The sequence below is a fragment of the Oryx dammah genome, unplaced genomic scaffold, assembly GCF_014754425.2.
Source record: "Oryx dammah isolate SB20612 unplaced genomic scaffold, SCBI_Odam_1.1 HiC_scaffold_7, whole genome shotgun sequence".
NCBI lineage: Eukaryota > Metazoa > Chordata > Mammalia > Artiodactyla > Bovidae > Oryx > Oryx dammah.
The window spans coordinates 5,409,757-5,432,999 of record NW_024070191.1 but is presented as its reverse complement, the minus strand read 5'-3'; positions in this window follow the sequence as shown (position 1 = coordinate 5,432,999).

The following is a 23,243-nucleotide window of genomic DNA, read 5'->3' as shown; positions in this document are numbered from 1 at the left end:
AGGGGCCAGAGGTGCAGGAAATGGGAAGATGTCAGCCAAGGGGTACAAATTTTTAGTTATAAAATAAGTTCTGGGGCTCTGACATACAGCATACTTATCATATCCGTTAATAATATTGTATCATATACTTGATGGGTTTCCCTGGTGGCTCAGTGATAAAGAATCCACCTACCAGTGCAGGAGACACAGATGTGATCCCTGGCTTCGGAAGACCCCCTGGAGAAGGAAATGGCAACCCTCTCCAGTATTCTTGCCTGGGAAGTCCCATGGACAGAGGAGCCTGTCAGGCTATGGTCCATGGGATCACAGAGAGTTAGACACAACGACTAAACAACAACAAAATCGTATACTTGAAATTTGCTAATAGAATAGATCTTAAATGCTCTCACCACAAAATAAAAGGTAACCATGTGAGATGATGGATATGTTAATTAATTTGATTGCGGTCCTCATTTTACAATGTAAATGTATATTAAATCATGTTGTACCTTAAAAAATCATGATTTTACAATAAATAGAATTCATAATAGGCAATAAAACTTGGGAAAATTAATAAAATAAGTGAAAAATAATATGGAAGAATAGAATTTTGGCTATAATGAAAAAACAACTAGGAATTTATCAGGAAGGTGTGGAAAGCCATAGGAAGTAATCTCCTTGCCCAAAATCTTGGAGGGAGAGGATGGCATCTCAGGGTTCAGACCAAGAGTCAGTCCTGCCTTAGTTCCTCCCCTAGCTGTCTGTGCCACGGGCTCTGGACCATCAGCACTTTGATACAAATTTCCCCCTTATTCTTTTCTTACTCATTTATAAATAATAACCTCCTGGTATTTGTAATAGTTTAGGATATAAATATTATAAAGAGACTTTCACAAATAAAGCCAGACTGCACTTTATACCAGTCTCATTGGTAGCATGGAGGTATCGTTAATGCAACCATAGAGTAATTCAGCAGTGAACGTATTCCTCAGGCTGCACAATGATTCTGATGACACGCCACAGGTGGTGTGAACAAATGGTGACATTACACGGAGCAGGCAGCTGAATGCAATGTTTTCTTGCATGTTCTAAAGGGGAACCATTGGGTTCACAGCACTTTATTTATAGGTGTTGTTCCCTGAAGGAGAAAGGCAGAATCTAATTTAATTTATTTTTTACATCTCCTGTCAGTTCACTTAACGTATCTCTTGTGGAGTTTACAAGTTTGGAGCAGAGAGGAATGCTTCAATGTGGGCAGATTTCCGCTGAGAATTGCGTGCTGTTTTGAAATTCCTCTCCCAGACTCGTGAAGTGCTTTGGGATATCGTTGTTGAGATAATAAAACAGGCGTCCTCTGAAAGGAAGAGGAAGCAAGCTGTGCTTTTTCCTGTTGTTTCAGCTCCAGGCAACCTTTCAAAGCTTCCCATTTACCAAAGCCTAGCTCAAGATACCTTCAGAAATTGCACTGAAGTCTTGTTTGAAAGCTTAAATGCTATAGATAGATCAACACTGCGGAAAAACTAATGGAAGGCTGGTGGGTTGCTGGTAGCGTCCAAGGTGACACCCTGGTGAATGGTAAGTTTATTTGGGAGGAAATGGAGCCGTTTTCCTAACAAGCCTTGTCTTGATCCTACAAGTAGACACCACACGCCCTCCTGGGTGTACGTCTCCGTGTTGGTCACTGAGTGCTGCCACCTGATGAGCACGCATCTAGGGAACCTTCCTGATGCCCAGGCTCGGGGTGGGGGTGGGGGGAACTTGATGGGTGGTGCCCTGGCAATGTTTATTTACATGTTGAGATGTCACCTTGCCGCTGTGGTAGGACAAACTGTCTCTTCACCACCACAGCATTTGTGAGCCATCCAGTAAGAGATTCCACACCGAACTTCCATGACCTTTTAAACCCAGGTAGGCAGCAGTTTGGATTTTTAGTTTCTTTGGATGTTGTGGCATGGTTGCTGAGTGGAGGGGGGATTATTTAGTGGATGCTGGGAAGTTTCTGTTGGGCCATAAACTTTTTTGAGGAATATCCATAGTGTTTTCCAAGTGACTGCACCAGTTTATGTTCCTATGAACAGTGTGCAAGAAATTCTTAAATGGGCCCCAAAGCCCTGTGTGGGCTGAGACCTGCCGGCCCCTCCCACCTACCCTCCCCCAGCCTTACCTCACCTCACGTCCTCACCTTACCTCAGCCCAGCTTATCTCATCTCACCTCACCCCACACCTCACCCCCACCTCACCTCACCCCACCTCACCTCACCCCACCTCCTACCTCACCACTTCAACTCACCTCATCTCCCCTCACCTCATCTCCTCACCTCAGCTCACCTCCCCCACCTCATCTCCCACTTCACCTCACCCCACCTCACTTCACCTCCTCTCACCTCACTTCACTTCCCCTCCCCTCGCTTGACTCCATTTCACCTCCCCTCCCCCTGCCATACCTCACCTCACCGCACCTCACTTCACCCCCCACCTCTTCTCACCCTCCACCTCACTTCACCTTCCCAACCTCACCTCTCCCACCTTACCTTCCCTCAGCTCACTTCACCTCAGCTGACCTCACCTCCTCACCTCGCCTCCCCCCATCCCACCTTACCCCACTCCACTTCACCTCCCCTCCCCTCCCCTTATCTCGCATCTCCTCCTCTGGCCCTGAGTGGCTTTGATTTTCATTCCTGTTTGAAATTACTGTCATCCTTTCCTTAGTCTTCTGTGCAGTCAAGGGCCTGCTCCTTCCATGCTCTTTTTCATGTTTTCATTTTTTATTTTATTTAAAAGAGTCAATACTAGATCATTCAATTCAAATAGTTAATGGATTTAAATTAATTCAATTTAACTGAATCTTGTGTTTCCCATCACACTCAGGTCCTGCCCTGGGCTCCCTCTCGTCTTCCTCTCTCTGTCTCCATCTTTCCTCAGGTTTCTTTATTTATTGGTTATTTCCCCCTCTCCTTTTTATTTTATCTTACTTCTCACACTTACTTTGACTCCTGCTTCTCAATTTCAAGTGTTATTAGTTAGAGTCACATAAACTATGAGGTGATCAAAATAAAGATGAACTTATATGTTTCAGTCCAATAAAAGTGTATTTCTAATGTGCGTCAAAGTCCAGTACCAGCTGGGTGGTTCTCCTGAGAGGCTGTCCTCCAGGCTGTGACTCAGGAATTCAAGTTCCGTTTTGTTAAGATTGGAGTATGCCTTCTTGACAGTGTTGTGCTGGTTTCTGCTGCACAGCAACATGAATCAGCTCTGTGTGTACATACATCTTTCCCTCCCACCTGAGCCTCCCGCTCTGTGTCGTCACTGAGCGCCGGGCTGAGCCCCCCGAGTTGTGCAGCAGCCTCCTGCTAGCTGTCAGTCTTTATACCATTGCTATGTTCTCGGTTTGTTCCTCGTCCCCTCCCCGCCCCCCACCCCCGTGTCCTTCCATCCTGTGATGTCACTCTTCTGAGTCACAGGCCTGAGTCACAGGGGGGTTCCCCGGGGGCTTCAGGCTGGGGCTGGAAACAGTGTACATTGCATCGATACGAGTTCTACTAGCTGAGCCAGGCGTGTGGTCCCCTTTTTACTGTAGAGGACACCTGTACATTATTCTGTCTGAATGGCCACATCTGCATCTTGTCATCTCAAACACATCATGTTAAAGTCTGAGTGTTCGGAAAGGAGAAAATTGTACAATGAGGGCAGCTGAGAAACTGATTAACTAGGGAAGAAGAAATAAATGAGATTTGGTACTCGTAAGTTAAAGACATAAAAAATAACTTTAGTTAATTTGTGACTATAAAATCAATTGCTATGGTAATGGTGACAAGGATAATCTTGCTCGTAGAGACTGAATGCTTTGTCTGTGGAGTCTGCTGTGAAGTATACCTCACCTCCTGATCATCTCTGTAGATTCTGGCTAGTCCACTTGAGGTGAAGGGGCTGAGGCTTGGAGATTAAGCCTGAGTTCTCTAGGAGAGTAAGTGACTCCAAGGCTGGAGTCTAGAGCTGGGCCCCCTCCCCTGCATTGCCTGAAATAATGATGATGCATTGTCTTGTTTAATTTGATCCTCACTACAGACCTAGGAAGTAGGGGCTTTCACCACCTCACAGATGTGGAAATTGAAATTTGGAGAGTTTCGCAGCTTGCACTCAAGCCACAGTTCTTAAAAATAGCAAGGGTCAGTGATAAGTAAATAAATCTAATTGAGTTCATCCCAGGTTTGCAGTATGACCTTCAAACCTGCCCTTACTCCCAGTGTTTCCAGCTAGGTGACCTCCAAGTTGATTTGCCATCATCATTTCAAAACAGCGTCTATCGTGGTCACAGAGCCTGGGCCTGATTTCCAAGGTGGTGTTGCGAGAGAGGGATTGACCCTAGTTTGATTCTAACTTGACTCTTCTGGTGACTGCTGCTGCTTTCTGATAACACTGTGCTATGTTTCCACTCTGCTTTGATGTGTTTATGCAAACAATTCTCAATTATTAAACTTCATTGAAGTGTACCACAAGTCACCTTTTATTTTATAATATTCTATATCTTTAGATACATCACAGAACTGGGTAAAGATTTCTTGAAAGACCAGAACATAAAATATGGTATTGCTTATTTGAGAGCAATTTGTTTTGAAGGCCTCTGCTGTATTTATGGGGAGAAAAAAGCAACTGTGATAACACCATAAAGCACAGTATTCTGAAAGGTTACATGACATTGGGCTATTCAAGTTGCTTTCATCTGTTGCCTGAGAAACTGGATCATCTAACTTCAGACATACAATTCAAAGACAATCTCTAGATTGCATTCTTATTATTTGGTACACTTTCCTTACAGTGACAATAAACTAATTGGATATAATAAATCTGCAGTTTATATAAGAAGTTTTTTTTTCCCCCTTTCTTTTTAAACCCACGCTCCAAACCCATATGCAGCATTATTGGAGTTAAAGGCTGGACCCAGACTGTCTGCCATGGACGTACTTAGTGAGTGACCTTGCTCAGGCCACTTACCCTCTGTGTCTTAGATTCTATAAATGGAGTAATAACAGCACCCACTTCATACAGTGGCTATGAAATTAAACAAGCAATATTTAGAAACTAAGGAAGGGCAATTCCTGGCACAATGAAATAGCTTATAAGTATTTGACTTAAAAAAAAAAAAAAAGATCTGTTTTTTTTTGTGTGTGTGTCATTAATCAGCAGCACATCCTTGCCTGGAGCCAATATCATCTACATTTTGCTTAGAAGTTGGTTTTCTTTTGGGAGAGTTTAACTCAATGAGACTAGGGGCAGAATGGCCTTTTAGTGACCAGTACCCATCTATTTACCGAGAACAGGATGCACTGTTGATTCTTTATCCTGTTGAGAAAAGACTCTGAAAAAATAGACTAAATTGTGGAAAATCAAATACAAGGACTTGTTTTGAATCTTCTTGAGTAGCCAGCTCGCATCTGAGAGGCTGGGACAGAAAGGCACACGGCTAAGCAATGGGATGGGACACGAGCTCTAAGAGAGGACACCTGATAAAGAGGGGGTGCGGGGCAGAGCAGGTCATTCTGTGCCATCAGGGGGGCTTCGTGGAGGAGACAGTCTCTACCAAGGGGCACCCAGGACATGATTCCTCTGGATGTGTTTACAGATCATTTTCTTCCTTTGGTTCTTCTTTGAAGAATCTGTTTTCTCTTTTCCATCCTGCTTGTCAAGACTCCTCCGTATCTTAAGGCCGATCAACCACCCCTGTGATTTCTTCCCTGGTTTTCTGTGATATTCGGTGCCTTTCTGCTTTATTCTTGTTTATTTATTCTGTTTGGAAAGGGTTCATGGCTCCTTAGAGCATATTGCTCTCGTAAAGCTGCAATTTGTGCCACTGTGAAGCCAGGTATTTAGTTTTATGATAAGATTCAGAATGAAGAAATGTAGTGTAAAAGGAACATTTCTTGGAAAAGATGTCAGTGGCTGGCCCTGGATTGTGTGGGGGAGGTTCAGAAACCAAATGGTCCTGTGGCAGAATGTGCAGGGAGTGGGTGCGGGTGAAGGTGGTTGAAAGAGGCCTCAGGGAGCAGTTTTGTGGAGCCTGGAAAGAGGAGACGTCTGTTATGTCATTCCCAGTGGCCTTCATCCTACTGGGAAGAATCTGGGTGCTCAGATCAACTGAATCCACCTGGGTAATCAGGGGATTCCCACATTCCGTCGGGGCTGTTGGTACCTGGTACAGCTTGCTTCCTTGTCTGGACTGAGACGTGGGTTGCTCGGGAAAGCGAGGGACCTGAATTCTCTCATGAGGGACCAGGGAGCCTACCTGGTCCTCCTGAGCATCTTCAGTCAGGGACTTCTACAGGTTTTGATGGAGGCAGAGGATGCAGGTTCTGAGGTCAGTCTGTGTGCAAGACAGAGCATGTTGAGAACAAAACCAGCCACGTGTGCTCCCTGGAGAGAAGCCCCAACAGGGACGGACTGAGTACGGGAGCAGCAACACGTGATTCCCTTTGCTCTCCTTTCCTGATGTCAGGGGCCAACAAAGGAAGATGGGGTGAGTGCAGCTGTGACTGTCTCCACCGGGGCACACACTGTGAAGGAGGCTCGCACATTTCACTATGAGACAGAGGTGTCTTCATGACTACACTTTGCTTCCCTCTGCAGCCTCCTAATAGGGACAAACCACAGGGCCAGCGTCCTGTGTCTGGGGGCCATTCAGCCAGCTTTCCTCGTCCACCTAGAAGTATAATTGTAATAAAACAGATGTGCCTGTTAATAGTCATTTTGGGTCCATCTTCTTAAGTTTGCACCTATTTCAGGAAAATAAATAACTCTGTCCTTTCTCACGGGTACTCTAGGAGTCTACCAAGTGGGTGTCATGCTTTCAGATTTTAAAACAATTTAAAAGTGTTCCATGATTGTTTGCTAAATATTTGCACATGAGCTATTATTACTATTTTATATGTGAGGAACACAGAAGAAATGACTGGCTTAGGTCACAGCACTGGTTCATTTATACATTATGTACCTTGGTCATCAGATGATTATGAATTTCAAGCCAACAGTTTCCAGGAACTGAATATTCTCAGAATGGGAAATCCATGCATTGTCAAATTACACCATTCATTACTTTTAATAGGCTGGGAATTCCAGGAAAATATAGTTCACTTGCATTTTTAATCTTGGGCTTCCCTGGTAGTTCAGCTGGTAAAGAATCTGCCTGCAATATGGGAGACCTGGGTTCGATTCCTGGGTTGGGAAGGTCCCCTGGAGAAGGGAACAGCTACCCATGCCAGTTTTCTGACCTGGAGAATTCCATGGACCATATAGTCCATGGGGTTGCTAGGAATTCCAGGAACGAATAGTTAACTTGCATTTTTAATATTATGGGAAGGAGAGAAAAAAGACATTCAAGCAAACCTATCTCAGAGTAGCCTCTGAAAGAGATTATGTATACACATGCATATATAGACACATATATACAATTTAAAGATTATATTTAATTAAGCTACTGAATTGGCTATAATTAATTAGTTAATTATAGTCATTCATTATTTTTTTTAACTGAAGAATTGAGGCACTGGATTTTCATGTCCTATTTGGGGCCAAGGTGAACCTAGGGTTTGGTCTGGCTTTTGATCCTTGGGATGTGACCCGGTTTCAACTGGGCATTTACCACAGATCACATAACACAAGGCACGCGTGGACACAGCTGGTGAAAGCATCAGGAGGTGTGAGAACAGAAACAGGTCTAAGAAGCAGGATACAAGGTAAGGCGAGGTGAGGTGGCTCAGGGTGCTTTGGGATCAAGGTACGGGTGGGTGTCAGGGGCCCGTCTTGTGGGTACCATCTGTCTTGTACAGCTTAAGGTCAGAAGGCCAAGCTGGATGGTGGACGCTCCTTCTAATGACATGATGGACAAGCCTAGGACCACTCTCTGCCCTAAATCACACGTGAGAAAATCCAGCTCAGCATCGGCCCCCATCTCCCTTCTCACATGTCTATGATTCATGCACATACATTTGGGGGCTGTTGTGCTGTGTGTCTCTGGGAAGAGGCAGTATTTCTCCAAGTATCTCTCCTGTGCTGTGCTGTGCTTAGTCACTCAGTCATGACCAACTCTTTGCAAGCTCGTGGACTGTAGCCCTCCAGGTGCCTCTGTCCATGGGATTTTCCAGACAAGAATACTGGAGTGGATTGCCATGCCTTCCTCCAGGGGATCTTCCCAACCCAGGTTTCGAATCCAGGTCTCCCTCATTGCAGACAGATTCTTTACTGTCTGAGCCACCAGGGAAGCCCAAGAATACTGGAGTGGGTAGCCTATCCCTTCTCCAGGGGATCTTCCTAACCCAGGAATCAAACCAGGGTCTCCTGCATTGCAGGTGGATTCTTTACCAGCTGAACTACTAGGGAAGCCAGTATTTCTCCAAGTATCTCTCCTATGCATTGATAACATAGACCAGGAGCCCTAAGGGAAGTGGGCAGGGATGTTCACTTCCTAAGCACCTGGACTCACGTGAATATGCCCAGGACGACTGGGTCTGGATCTCATGGCCCAGAATTCACACTCCTTTCTGCTTTTTAGTAACTGACCCCTGCCTTTTGCCCTGTGACTTTTTCTAAGGTTTCCTGCATTGGCAGGCAGATTCTTTACCACTGAGCCACCTCAGAAGCATGCTGCTGCTGCTGCTAAGTCGCTTCAGTCGTGTACGACTCTATGCGACCCCATGGACGGCAGCCCACCAGGCTCCGCCGTCCCTGGGATTCTCTAGGCAAGAACACTGGAGTGGGTGGACACCCTCAAATTCTTTTTCTTTTTCATTTATTTCTTTTTTAAAATTTAACCTCTAAGAGACAGTGCAGATTTAAAAAAGATGAAGATAGGAAAATCCTAACACAATTGTCATGCATACATTTCATAAGACTTTTTAAAATTTTAAGTTTTATTCAGGTCTGGTTGATTTACAACACCCCCAAATTCTTGGCAACAGGAGAAGCCCCAAGAGTTCCTTACTGAAGATGAGAGAGGTATATTTGCAGGCAGCTGAGGGGGTTGTTGAGGGGGTGATTGTGTCCATTTGGAGTGTGATTGCCTGAGTCACAGGGTCAGAGGGGAATCTCTTTATTAACCACAAGCAAATAAGACCATGGTAATTTATTTGGAGAAGCAGGGAAATGTAGCACACTGCCTGAATGAGACACATTAGGGCTTTCGGAGCACAGAGATTGAGCAGAAAAATCCCAGTTGCATGAGCTTCCTCCACATTCCAGAGCTCCCTTGCCTAGCACAGCCCCTACTCCAGTCTTCCACTGAACACCAAATTCCCCTTTCTTGTGCTCTCACGGATACCCCACCTGGAAGCCACTGAATGCAGTCTGACCTCATCCCTTGGCCTGACCAAAGAGACCATAGGGCAAGGACTTGGGGGCAGAGCCTTGGGTACAGGTGGGAAGCTTCTGTATTGGACACGGTGACTTTTTAAAGCCCAACATTACTGAAAATGCTTTCCTATGACTTAAACCCTTCGGTGTGACCTGGTTTTTCTTGTATGAACAGTGGAGACTATGCTGCAAGCTAGAACGGGTGCAGAGTGGACCCCAGAAGTCAGCGCCTCCGGAAGCAGACCTGCCAGGCCCACTGGCCTGCTGGACACAGGAAATCAGCGTCTCCTGTTGGACTGCACACAGGGAGGAAGGCGTCCTCAGTGCTTATGCTGACTCACATTCACGGTGATCCTGTCGGCCAGGGAAACGCAGCCTAGCATCAAGGCCTAACCACTGGTATCCCCTTCTTGTTGTTGTTTAGTCACCAAGTCGTGTCCAAATCTTTGTGACCCCTTGGGCCATAGGCCTCCAGACTCCTCTGTCTATGGTATTTCCCAGGCAAGAATACTGGGGTGGATTGCCATTTCCTTCTCCAGGGGATCTCCCTGACCCAGGGTTCAAAGCCAAGTCTCCTGCATTGGCAGGCGGATTCTTTACCACTGAGCCACCAGGGAAGCCCCCAGATGTTCTGCCTCAGTCAGTTTGGGCTGCTATGAAACATTACCATGACCTGCTGGTGGGGAGCGTTGTTTAAAATGAGCAGGTGCTCATTTACTCACATTCCTGGAGTCTGGGAGTCCATGAGCAGGGTGCCAGCAAGATTTGGTCCTGGGGAGGGTCCTCTTTGGGATCATAGGCGGCCAAGTTCTCACTGTGCTCATGTGGCTGTTCCTTGGAGTGTGCCCTCATGTTTGGAAGGAGGGAGAGTTCTCTTTCTCCCTCTCACAAGGGCACCAACCCCATTGTGAGGTGCCGCCTTCATGACCACCTCTGAACATGATATTCTTGGGTTCCAAAATCACTGTAGATGGTGACTGCAGCCATGAAAGTAAAAGACACTTGCTCCTTGGAAGAAAAGCTATGAGAAACCTAGACAGCATATTAAAAAGCAGAGACATTACTTTGCTGACAAAGGTCTGTCTAGTCAAAGCTATGGTTTTTCCAGTGATCATGTATGGATGTGAGAGTTGGACCATAAAGGAAGCTGAGTGATGAAGAATTGATGCTTTTGAACTGTGGTGTTGGAGAAGACTCTTGAGAGTCCCTTGGACTGCAAGGAGATCCAACCAGTCCATTCTAAAGGAAATTAGTCCTGGGTGTTCATTGGAAGGACTGATGCTGAAGCTGAAACTCCAATACTTTGGCCACCTGATGCGAAGAACTGACTCATTTGAAAAGATCCTGATGCTGGGAAAGATTGAAGGTGTGAGGGGAAGGGGATGACAGAGGATGAGATGGTTGGATGGCATCACCGATTCAATAGACACGAGTTTGAGTGAACTTCGGGAGTTGGTGATGGACAGGGAGGCCTGATGTGCTGCAGTCCATGGGGTTTCAAAGAGTCGGACACGACTGAGTGACTTAACTGAACTGAACGTGCTTAGTTCCCAAAGGCCCTGTCTCCACTCACCATCACATGGAAAGTTTAGGTTTCAACATAGGAACTTTGAGGGGAGTCATAAATATTCAGTCCATAAGAAATTCTAAAGGAGGCATACACCCAGGCTTACCTGTGTCCTGGCAATACTTTGGAAAACAAAACCCTTGAATGTGCAGGGTGCTTGAAGCCTGCTGCCTCTTTGGTTACCTGGTGGGATCTTGAAAAGAGAGGCTCAAGCATGAGCCACAAAGAACTTTGACTACTTTGATATGTAGGAGGGATTAAAGGAACTGGCAATAGTCTTTATAAATGACGTCATTCCTATGTTCCAAATTGATGTGCAGGTCACCTTTTATTTACCTTTTAATCGAACTTCAGGGCATACATAACTGCTTTTGCATTAGTTTCATTTGTCAAGGGTCATTTTATTGTTCATTGGAGAAATGATAATTCATCTTTGTGTGAGTACATCCTAATGTAGGATTTGAAAGGCCATTGTTTAATTCATCTCTTGGCTCCCAGCCTCTGCTGTGATGTGGGAAGAGTGAGGCTGATTAGGAAGAGTGAGACACTCAGAATCCTGGACGTCTTCAACATTTCTACCCCTTGGTACCAAGCAGTGGAAACCTGCATTTTCTCTTTTCTGCTGTTAATCGAGCAAATGAGCAGAGAGAGGACTCTAATTAAACGCAGCATGCCTGTGTCCTGGGGCTGATTCAGATTGGTGGTGGTGATTTAATTAGAAGCTGCAAGACATGTGTCTGTGCTCTGCTGTTAGAACCACAGTCTGCTGGCCCTGGGAAGGGTAGCATGATGTCAGAGATTTGACATTGGACAGGACAGAGGATCATTCCAGGGGAGCCCAGTGATGCCACTCCATGAGAAATGAGAGCATCCTGGGAGGTGGGGACTTTGGGAAAGAGTGCCTTAACCCTTGGACAGTGCCTTTGAAGCATCCCTGTGCCTTATGGCATCAGACGACTTGTGAGAATTACAGGTCGGAATGGTAGTCCTTCAGAGCAGCGCCTGTGTCCTACGCTTCCTAGCTGCACGGCCCCAGCATGAGGCCTGACGCGTGGTGCCTGAGTGCTATGTCGCTTCAGTCATGTCCGACTCTTTGAGACCCCGTGGACTATAGCCCACCAGGCTCCTCTGTCCGTGGGATTATCCAGGCAAGAATACTGGAGTGGATTGTCATTTCCTCCTCCACGGGATCTTCCTGACCCAGGGATCGAACCTGCGTCTCTTATGTCTGCTGCGTTGACAGGCGGGTTCTTTACCACTAGTTTCACCTGGGGAGCCCACATCTCAGTAACACTTATTAGATAATAACTTCCCAATCCTCCTCCTTCAACCTCTGGAAACCTCCCCTCTCCTTTCTGTCTCTGTGAATTTGACTACTCTAGGAACATCACATAAACAGAATCAGAAATATTTGTCCTTTTGTGGCTGGCATTTTTAACTTGGCGTAATGTCTTCAAAGTTCATCCTGGTTGTAGCCTGTGTCAGTTTCCGTCCTTTAAAGGCAGGATAATAGCCCACTGTATGCTGTGATGGTTAATTTTACGTGTCCACTGCCATGGCCAAGAGCTTGTCTAGCGAGCCGATAAAGCATTCCTCCTGAGTGTGTCTTTGAGGGCGTCTCCAAAGGAGATCAGTGTTGAACCAGCAGGCCGAGTAAAGAAGAGCAGCCTCCCCACTGTGTGTGGGCCTCATCCAGTCTGTTGACTAGAGCAGGAAGGCGGAAGAAGGGAAAATTTGCTCTCTTGCTTAAGCTGAGATGTCCAGTTCTCCTCTTGTCCTTGGACATTGGAGCTCCTGGTTCTCGGGCCTGTGGGTTTGGACTGAATCCCATCACTGGTTTTCCTGGGTCTCCAGCTTGCAGAGGCCGACCGTAATCACAGGAACCAGTTCCCATAATAAATCTCATCTTATCTATCTCTCTATGTACCCTGTTGTTTCAGTTTCTGTGGAGAACTTGAGAAGACAAACTGACCTTGATGAGTGAGGACTAAATTTCTGTGGTAGGGAGGGTGATCCATTCTGGGGCCCGGGAGAGGACATTTGTCTAGCACTCAGAGATGCGTGTCTGAGGAGACACATGGGCTGACAAAGCTAGAGACTTTATTGTGGAGGGGAGCCTGTCAGAGAGCAGCAGTGCTGCTCTGCCACATGGCTCTCAGTCTTGGGCTTTAAGGGGAGGGGATTAGTTTCCAGGTTGTCTCTGCCAATCACTCTGACTCAGCGTCCTCTCTGGTGGTGCACACATTGCTCACCCAGGGTGGATTCCAGCCAGAAGGATTCTGGGAGGTTGGTAGGACATATAGACCTGTGTGTCCCCTCTCCTTTTGACCTTTCTCGAATCATCTGGTTGCTAGTATCTTATTGGTTCCATGTTCCTTACAAGGACCTTTCCTTAGGTCTTTGTGGGTTTTTTTTTTCCCTTTCAATTTATTTTTTTATTGAAGGATAATTGCTTTACAGAATTTTGTTGTTTTCTGTCAAACCTCAACATGAATCAGCCATAGGTATACATATGTCTCCTCCCTTTTGAAACTCCCTCTCATCTCCCTCCCTATCCCACCCCTCGAGGTTGATACAGAGCCCCTGTTTGAGTTTCCTGAGCCATACAGCAAATACCCATTGGCCATCTATTTTACATATGGTAATGTAAGTTTCCATGTTACTCTCTCCATCCATCTCACCCTCTCCTCCCCTCTCCCCATGTCCATAAGTCTGTTTTCTCTGTCTGTTTCTCCATTACTGCCCTGTAAATAAGTTCTTCAGTACCATTCTTCTAGATTCTGTATATATGTGTTGGAATACGATATTTATCTTTCTCTTTCTGACTCACTCCACTCTGTATAATAGTTTCTAGGTTCATGCACTGCATCAGAACTGACTCAAATGTGTTCCTTTATATGGCTGAGTAATAAATATTCCATTGTGTATATGTACCACAACTTCTTTATCCATTCATCAATCGATGGACATCTAGGTTGCTTCCATGTTCTAGCTATCATAAATAGTGCTGCAATGAACACTGGGAAACATGTGCCTCTTTCAGTTTTGGTTTCCTCAGGGTATATGCCTAGGAGTGTGATTGCTGAGTCATATGGTGGTTTTATTCCTAGTTTTTAAAGGAATCTCCATACCATCTTCCATAGTGGCTGTTCAATTTACATTCCCACCAACAGTGCAAGAGCTTTCCCTTTTCTCCACACCCTCTCCAGCATTTGTTGTTTGCAGACTTTTTGATGATGGCCATTCTGACTGGTGTGAGGTGATATCTCATTGTAGTTTTGATTTGCATTTCTCTAATACTTTGGCTTAAAGCTTAACATTCAGAAAACGAAGATCTTGGCATCTGGTCCCATCACTTCATGGGAAATAGATGAGGAAACAGTGGAAACAGTGTCAGACTTTATTTTGGGGGGCTCCAAAATCACTGCAGATGGTGACTGCAGACATGAAATTAAAAGACGCTTACTCCTTGGAAGAAAAGTTATGGCCAACCTAGAAAGCATATTGAAAAGCAGGGACATTACTTTGCCAAGAAAGGTCAGTCTAGCCAAGGCTATGATTTCTCCAGTGGTCATGTATGGATGTGAGAGTTGGACTGTGAAGAAAGCTGAGCACTGAAGAATTGATGCTTTTGAACTGTGGTGTTGGAGAAGACTCTTGAGAGTCCCTTGGACTGCAAGGAGATCCAACCAGTCCATTGTGAAGGAGATCAGCCCTGGGTGTTCTTTGGAAGGACTGATGCTGAAGCTGAAACTCCAATACTTTGGCCACCTTATGTGAAGAGTTGACTCATTGGAAAAGACTCAGATGCTGGGAGGGATTGGGGGCAGGAGGAGAAGGGGATGACAGAGGATGAGATGGCTGGATGGCATCACCAACTCGATGGACATGAGTTTGGGTGAACTCTGGGAGTTGGTGATGGACAGGGAGGCCTGGCGTGCTGCGATTCATGGGGTCACAAAGAGTCGGACATGACTGAGCAACTGAACTAAACTGAACTGAACTGCACAATGAGTGATGTTGAGCAGCTTTTCATGTGTTTGTTAGCCACCTGTATGTCTTCTTTGGAGAAATGTCTGTTTAGGTCTTTTCCCCACTTTTTGATGGGGTTGTTGTTTTTCTGGTATTGAGTTATATGAGCTGCTTGAATATTTTGGAAAGTAATCCTTTGTCAGTTGTTTCATTTGCTATTATTTTCTCCCATTCTGAGGGTTGTCTTTTAACCTTGCTTCTAGTTTCTTTTGCTGTGCAAAAGCTTTTAAGTTTAATCAGGTCCCACTGTTTACTTTTGTTTTTATTTCCATTACTCTAGGAGGAGGGTCATAAATCTTGTTCTGATTTATGTCATCAAGTGTTCTGCCTATGTTTTCCTCTAAGAGTTTAATAGTTTCTGGTCTTATATTTAGGTCTTTAATCTATTTTGAGTTTATCTTTGTGAACGGTGTTAGGAAGTGTTCTAATTTTATTCTTTTACATGTGAAAGTGAAAGTGAAGTTGCTCAATCATGTCCAACTCTTTGTGACCCCATGTGCCATAGCCTACCAGGCTCCGCCGTCCATGGGATATTCCAGGCAAGAGTACTGGAGTGAGTTGCCATTTCCTTCTCCAGGTGATCTTCCTGACCCAGGGGTCGTACCCAGGTCTCCCAGTTTCTGGGCAGATGCTTTGCCATCTGAGCCACCAGGGAAGTTGACATGTAGCTTTTTCATGTTACATGTAGCTCTCCAGTTTTTCCAGCGCCTCTTTATTCAAGAGGCTATCTTTGCCTCATTGTATATTCTTGCCTCCTTTGTCAAAAATAACGTACCCATAGGTGCATGGGTTTATTTCTGGGCTGTCTACCTTGTTCCATTGGTCTATATTTCTGTTTTTGTGCCAGTACCATACTGTCTTGATGACCATCAGTTCAGTTCAGTCGCTCAGTCATGTCCAACTCTTTGCGACCCCATGAATCGCAGCATGCCAGGCCTCCCTGTCCATCACCAACTCCCGGAGTTCACTCAAACTCAGGTCCATCGAGTCCGTGATGCCATCCTGCCATCTCATCCTCTGTCATCCCCTTCTCCTCCTGCCCTCAATCCCTCCCAGCATCAGAGTCTTTTCCAATGAGTCAACTCTTCACATGAGGTGGCCAAAGTATTGGAGTTTCAGCTTCATCAGTCTTTCCAAAGAACAACCAGGACTGATCTCCTTTAGAGTGGACTGGTTGGATCTTCTTGCAGTCTAAGGGACTCTCAAGAGTATTCTCCAACACCACAGTTCAAAAGCTTCAGTTCTTCAGTGCTCAGCTTTCTTCACAGTCCAACTCTCACATCCATACATGGCCACAGGAAAAACCATAGCCTTGACTAGACGGACCTTAGTCGGCAAAGTAATGTCTCTGCTTTTCAACATGCTATCTAGGTTGGTAACTAACTTTTCTTCCAAGGAGTAAGCGTCTTTTAATTTCATGGCTGCAATCACCATCTGCAGTAATTTTGGAGCCCCCCAAAATAAAGTCTGACACTGTTTCCACTGTTTCTCCATCTATTTCCCATGAAGTGATGGGACCGGATGCCATGATCTTCATTTTCTGAATGTTGAGCTTTAAGCCAACTTTTTCACTCTCCTCTTTCACTTTCATCAAGAGGCTTTTTAGCTCCTCTTCACTTTCTGCCATAAGGGTGGTGTCATCTGCATATTTGATGTTATTGATATTTCTCCCAGCAATCTTGATTCCAGCATGTGCTTCTTCCAGCCCAGCATTTCTCATGATGTACTCTGCATAGAAGTTAAATAAGCAGGGTGACAATATACAGCCTTGATGGACTCCTTTTCCTGTTTGGAACCAGTCTGTTGTTCCATGTCCTGTTCTAACTGTTGCTTCCTGACCTGCATATAGGTTTCTCAAGAGACAGGTCAGGTGGTCTAGTATTCCCATCTCTTTCAGAATTTTCCACAGTTTATTATGATCCACACAGTCAAAGGCTTTGGCAGAGTCAATAAAGCAGAAATAGATGTTTTTCTGGAACTCCCTTGCTTTTTTGATGATCCAGCAGATGTTAACAATTTGATCTCTGGTTCCTCTGCCTTTTCTAAATCCAGTTTGAACATCTGGAAGTTCACGGTTCACATATTGCTGAAGCTTGGCTTAGAGAATTTTGAGAATTACTTTACTAGCGTGTGAAGTGAAAGTGAAACTGTTCAGTCATGTCTGACTCTTTGCGACCCCATGGACTGTAACCAACCAGGCTCCTCTGTCCATGGAATTCTCCAGGCAAGAATACTGGAGTGCGTTGCCCTTTCCTTCTCCAGGGGATCTTCCCGACTCAGGGATTGAACCCGGGTCTCCCGCCTTGCAGGCAGACCCTTTAACCTCTCAGCCACCATGAGATGAGTGCAAGTGTGCAGTAGTTTGAGCATTCTTTGGCATTGCCTTTCTTTGGGATTGGAATGCAAACTGACCTTTTCCAGTCCAGTGGCCACTGCTGAGTTTTCCAAATTTGCTGGCATATTGAGTGCAACACTTTCACAGTATCATCTTCCAGGATTTGAAGTAGCTCCACTAGCTTTGTTCGTAGTTATGCTTCCTAAGGCCCACTTGACTTCACATTCCAGGATGTCTGGCTCTAGGTGAATGATCACACCATCGTGATTATCTGGGTCATGAAGCTCTTTTTGTACAGTTCTTCTGTGTATTCTTGCCACCTCTTCTTAATATCTTCTGCTTCTGTTAGGTCCATACCATTTCTGTTCTTTATCAAGCCCATCTTTGCATGAAATATTCCCTTGGTATCTCTAATTTTCTTGAAGAGACCTCTAGTCTTTCCTTTTCTATTGTTTTCCTCTATTTCTTTGCATTGATCGCTGAAGAAGGCTTTCTTATTTCTCCTTGCTATTCTTTGGAACTCTGCATTCGAATGGGTATATCTTTCCTTTTCTCCTTTGCTTTTTGCTTCTCTTCTTTTCACAGATATTTGTAAGTCCTCCCCAGACAGCCATTTTGTTTTTTTTTCATGTCTTTTCCATGGGGATGGTCTTGATCCCTGTCTCCTGTACAATATTACAAACCTCCGTCCATATAGCTTTGTAGTAAAATCTGAAGTCAGGATGGTTGATTCCTCCAGCTCTATTCTTCTTTCTCAAGACTGCTTTGGCTATTCAGGGTCTTTTGTGTTTTCAAATATGCCATCAGTAATTTGATAGGGATCACATTGAATCTGTAGATTGCATTTGGTAATATAGTCATTTTCACAATATTGATTCTTCCTACCTGGAATATCTATCTGTTTATGTCATCTTTGATTTCTTTCATTAATGTCATAATTGTCTGTGTACAGTTCTTTTGTCTCCTTAGGTAAGTTTGTTCCTAGATATTTTATTCTTTTTGTTGCAATGGTGAATGGGATTGATTCCTTAATTTCTCTTTCTGATTTTTCATTGTTAGTATATAGATATGCAAGTGATTTCTGTGTATTGATTTTGTATCCTACAACTTTGCTAAATTCACTGATTAGCTCTAGTAATTTTCTGATACTATATTTAGGGTTTTCTATGCACAGTATCATGTTATCTGCAAACAGTGAGAGCTTTACTTCTTTTCTGATTTGGATTCCTTTTATTTCTTTTTCTTCTCTGATTGCTGTAGCTAGGACTTCCAAAACTATGTTGAATAATAGTGGTGAAAGTGGACACCCTTGTCTTGTTCCTGATCTTAGTGAAAATGCTTTCAGTTTTCCACCAGTGAGAATAAGTTTACTGTAGGTTTATCATGTATGGCCTTTACTATGTTGAGGTAGTTCCTTCTATGCCCATTTTTTGAAGAATTTTGATCATAAATGGGTGCTGAATTTTGTCAAAGGCTTTTTCTGCATCTGTTAAGATGATCGTATGGTTTTTATCTCTCAATTTGTTAATATGGTGTATCATATTGATTGATTTGCGTATATTGGAGAATCCTTGCTTTCCTAGAATAAACCCAAGTTGATCCTGGTATATGAAATTTTTGATGTGTTGCTGAATTGTTTGCTAAAATTTGGTTGAGCATTTTTACAGCTATGTTCATCAGTAATATTGGCCTATGGTTTTCTTTTGTGTGTGTTGTCTTTGCCTGGTTTTGGTATGAGGGTGATGGTGGCCTTGTAGAATGAGTTTGGAAGTGTTCCTTCCTCTGCAATTTTTTGAAAGCATTTTAGAAGAATAGGCACTATATCTTTTTAAAATATTTGATAGAGTTCTCCTGTGAAGCCATCTGGTCCTGGGCTTTTGTTTATTGGGAGATTTTTGATCACAGCTTCAATTTCAGTGCTTGTAATTGGGGTTGTTCATAATTTCTACTTCTTCCTGGTTCAGTCTTGGAAGATTGAACTTTTCTAAGAATCTGTCCATTTCTTCCAGGTTATCCATTTTATTGCCGTTTAGTTGTTCATAATGGTCTCTTGTAATCCTTTGTATTCCTGCATGGTCAGTTGTAACATCTCCTTTTTCATTTCTAATTTTGTTGATTTGATTCTTCTCTCTTTTTTTCTTGATGAGTCTGGCTAAAGGTTTGTCAATTTTGCTTATTTTCTCAAAGAACTAGCTTTTAATTTTATTAATCTTTGCTATTGTTATTTTCATTTATTTTTCCTTTATTTCTTCTTGGATCTTTATGATTTCTTTCCTTCTACTAATTTTGTGGGTTTTTTTTGTTCTTCTTTTTCCAGTTGTTTTAGGTTTATATTTAGGTTGTCTATTCAATGCTTTTCCTGTTTCTTGAGGTAGGATTGTATTGCTATAAGCTTCCCTGTTAGAACTGCTTTTGCTGCATCCCATAGGCTTTGAGTTGTGTTTTCATTGTCATTTGTTTCTAGAAATTTTTTTTATTTCCCTTTTGATTTCTTCAGTAACCTGTTGATTATTTAGAAATGTGTTGTTTAATCTCTATGTGTTTGTGTTTCTTACAGTTTTTTTCTTGTAATTGATATCTAGTCTCATAGTGTTGTGGTCGCAGAAGATGCTTGGTATGATTTCAGTTTTCTTAAATTTACTGAGGTTTGATTTGTGACTCAACATGTGGTCTATCCTGGAGAATGTTCCATGTGCACTTGAGAAGAAGGTATATTTTCTGCATTTGGGTGGAATGTCCTGAAAATATCAATGAGATCCATCACATCTAATGTGTCATTTAAAGCTTGCATTTCCTTATTAATTTTCAGTTTTGATGATCTGTCCATTGGAGTGAGTGGGATGTTAAAGTCTCCTACAGTTATTGTGTTACTGTTAATTTCTTTTTATGTCTGTTAGTGTTTTTTTTATGTATTGAGGTGCTCCTATGTTGGGTGACTAGATATTTACAATTGTTATGTCTTCCTCTTGGATTGATCCCTTGATCATTATGTAGTGTCCTTCCTTATCTCTTGTAATCTTCTTTATTTTAAGGTCTATTTTGTCTGATACGAGGATTGCTACTCCAGCTTTCGTTTGCTTCCCATTTGCATGGAATGTATTTTTCCATCCTCTCACTTTCAGTCTATATGTCTTTAGGTCTGAAGTGGGTTTCTTGTAGACAGCATATATATGGATCTTGTTTTTGTATCCATTCAGCCAGTCTGTGTCTTTTGATTGGAGCATTTAATCCATTTACATTTAAAGTAATTATTGACATATATGTTCCTATTACCATTTTCTTAATTGTTTGGGGTTGATTTTGTAGATCTTTTTTTTTCTTTTGTGTTTTTTGACTATATAAGTCCCTTTAACATTTGTTGTAAAGCTGGTTTGGTGGTACTGAATTCTCTTAACTTTTGCTTGTCTGAAGAGCTTTTGATTTCTCCATCAGTTTTGAATGAGATCCTTGCCAGATACAGTAATCTTGATGGTAGATTTTCCCCTTTAGTACTTTAAATATATCCTGCCATTCCCTTCTGGCCTGCAGGCCTGCAGAGTTTCTGCTGAGTTCAGTTCAGTCGCTCAGTTGTATCCGACTCTTTGCAACCCCATGAATCGCAGCATGCCAGGACTCCCTGTCCATCACCAACTCCCGGAGTTCACTCAGACTCACATCCATCGAGTCCGTGATGCCATCCAGCCATCTCATCCTCTGTCATCCCCTTCTCCTCCTGCCCCCAATCCCTCCCAGCATCAGAGTCTTTTCCAGTGAGTCAACTCTTCACATGAGGTGGCCAAAGTACTGGAGCTTCAGCTTCAGCATCATTCCTTCCAAAGAAATCCCAGGGTTGATCTCCTTCAGAAGTTTTCCCTTGTGTGTTGCTTGTTGCTTCTCCCTTGCTGCTTTTAATATTGTTTCTTTGTCTTTAGTCTTTGTTAGTTTGATTAGTACATGTCTTGGCATGCTTCTCCTTGGGTCTATCCTGTATGGGACTCTTTGTGCCTCTTGTACTTGACTATTATTTCCTTTTCCGTGTTGTCAAAATTTTCAAATATAATCTCTTCAAAAATTTTCTCATACCCTTTCTTTTTCTCTTCTTCTTCTGAGAGCCCTATAATTCAAATGTTGGTGTGTTTGATATTGTCCCAGAGGTCTCTGAGATATCCTCAGTTCTTTTCATTCTTTTTACTTTATTTTGCTCTTTAGAAGTTGTTTCCACCATTTTATCTTCCAGCTCACTGATTCATTCTTCTGCTTCAGATATTCTGCTGTTATTCTTTCTAGAGTATTTTTAATTTCAGTAATTGTGTTGTCTCTGAATGTTTATTCCTTAATTCTCCTAGGTCTTTGTGGCTTGATTCTTGCATTTTGTCCATTTTGTTTTCAAGGTTTTTGATCATCTTTACTATCATTATTCTGAATTCTTTTTTTCTGGTAGTTTGCCTATTTCCTCTTCATTTATTTGGACTTCTGTGTTTCTAGTTTATTCCTTCATTTTTGTAGTATTTCTCTGCCTTTTCATTATATTTTTTTAACTTACTGTGTTTGAGGTCTCCTTTTCTCTGGCTTCAACGTTGAATTCTTTCTTCCTTTTGGTTTCTGCCCTTCTGAGGTTGGTCCACTGGTTTGTGTAAGCTTCGTATAGGGTGAGGTTTGTGCTGAGTTTTTGTTTGTTTGTTTGTTTGTTTTTCCTCTGATGGGCAAGGCTGCGTGAGGTGGTGATCCTGTCTGCTGATGATTGGGTTTGTATTTTTGTTTTGTTTGCTGTTTAGATGAGGTGTCCTGCACAGGGTGCTACTGGTGGTTGGCTGATGCTGGGTCTTGTGTTCAAGTGGTTTCCTTTGTGTGAGTTTTCACTGTTAGATACTGCCTAAGGTTAGTCCTCTGGTAGTTTAGGATCTTGGAGTCAGTGCTCCCACTCCAAAGGCTTAGGGCTTGATCTCCACAGAGACCAGGGATAAGTGGGAGCACTGCCTTTATGCCTGCAGAGGAGGTACCGGCATTACCATGGACCCGGCGCCCCTGGCCCACTTGCTCTCCATATACTCTGTTATTCTTGAAAACTTTTGGGTTCTCGGATCTTATACAGTTCCTGGTCTTTGCTAATTTAACTAGGGTTAATGGCAATCCACTTCAGTATTCTAGCCTGGAGAATCCCATGGACGGAGAAGCCTAGTAGGTTACAGTCCACGGGGTCGCAAAGAGTTGGACACAACTGAGCGACTTCACCTAAGCTGTCCATAGGTTGGTCGTAACTTTTCTTCCAAGGAGTAAGCGTCTTTCAATTTCATGGCTGCAATCACCATCTGCAGTGATTTTGGAGCCCCCCAAAATAAAGTCTGACACTGTTTCCACTGTTTCTCCATCTATTTCCCATGAAGTGATGGGACCAGATGCCATGATCTTCGTTTTCTGAATGTTGAGCTTTAAGCCAACTTTTTCACTCTCCTCTTTCATGTTCATCAAGAGGCTTTTTAGTTCCTCTTCACTTTCTGCCATAAGGGTGGTGTCATCTGTATATCAGAGGTTATTGATATTTCTCCTGGCAATCTTGATTCCAGCTTGTGCTTCTTCCAGCCTAGCGTTTTTCATGATGTACTCTGCATAGAAGTTAAATAAGCAAGGTGACAATATACAGCCTTGATGGACTCCTTTTCCTATTTGGAACCAGTCTGTTGTTCCATGTCAAGTTCTAACTGTTGCTTCGTGACCTGCATACAGATTTCTCAAGAGGCAGGTCAGGTGGTCTGGTATGCCCATGTCTTTCAGAAATTTCCACAGTTTATTGTGATCCACACAGCCAAAGGCTTTGGCAGAGTCAATAAAGCAGAAATAGATGTTTTTCTGGAACTCTCTTGCTTTTTCCATGATCCAGCAGATGTTGGCAATTTGATCTCTGGTTCTTCTTTTTCTAAAATCACTGCAGATGGTGACTGCAGCCATGAAATTAAAAGACGCTTACTCCTTGGAAGAAAAGTTATGACCAACCTAGATACCATATTCAAAAGC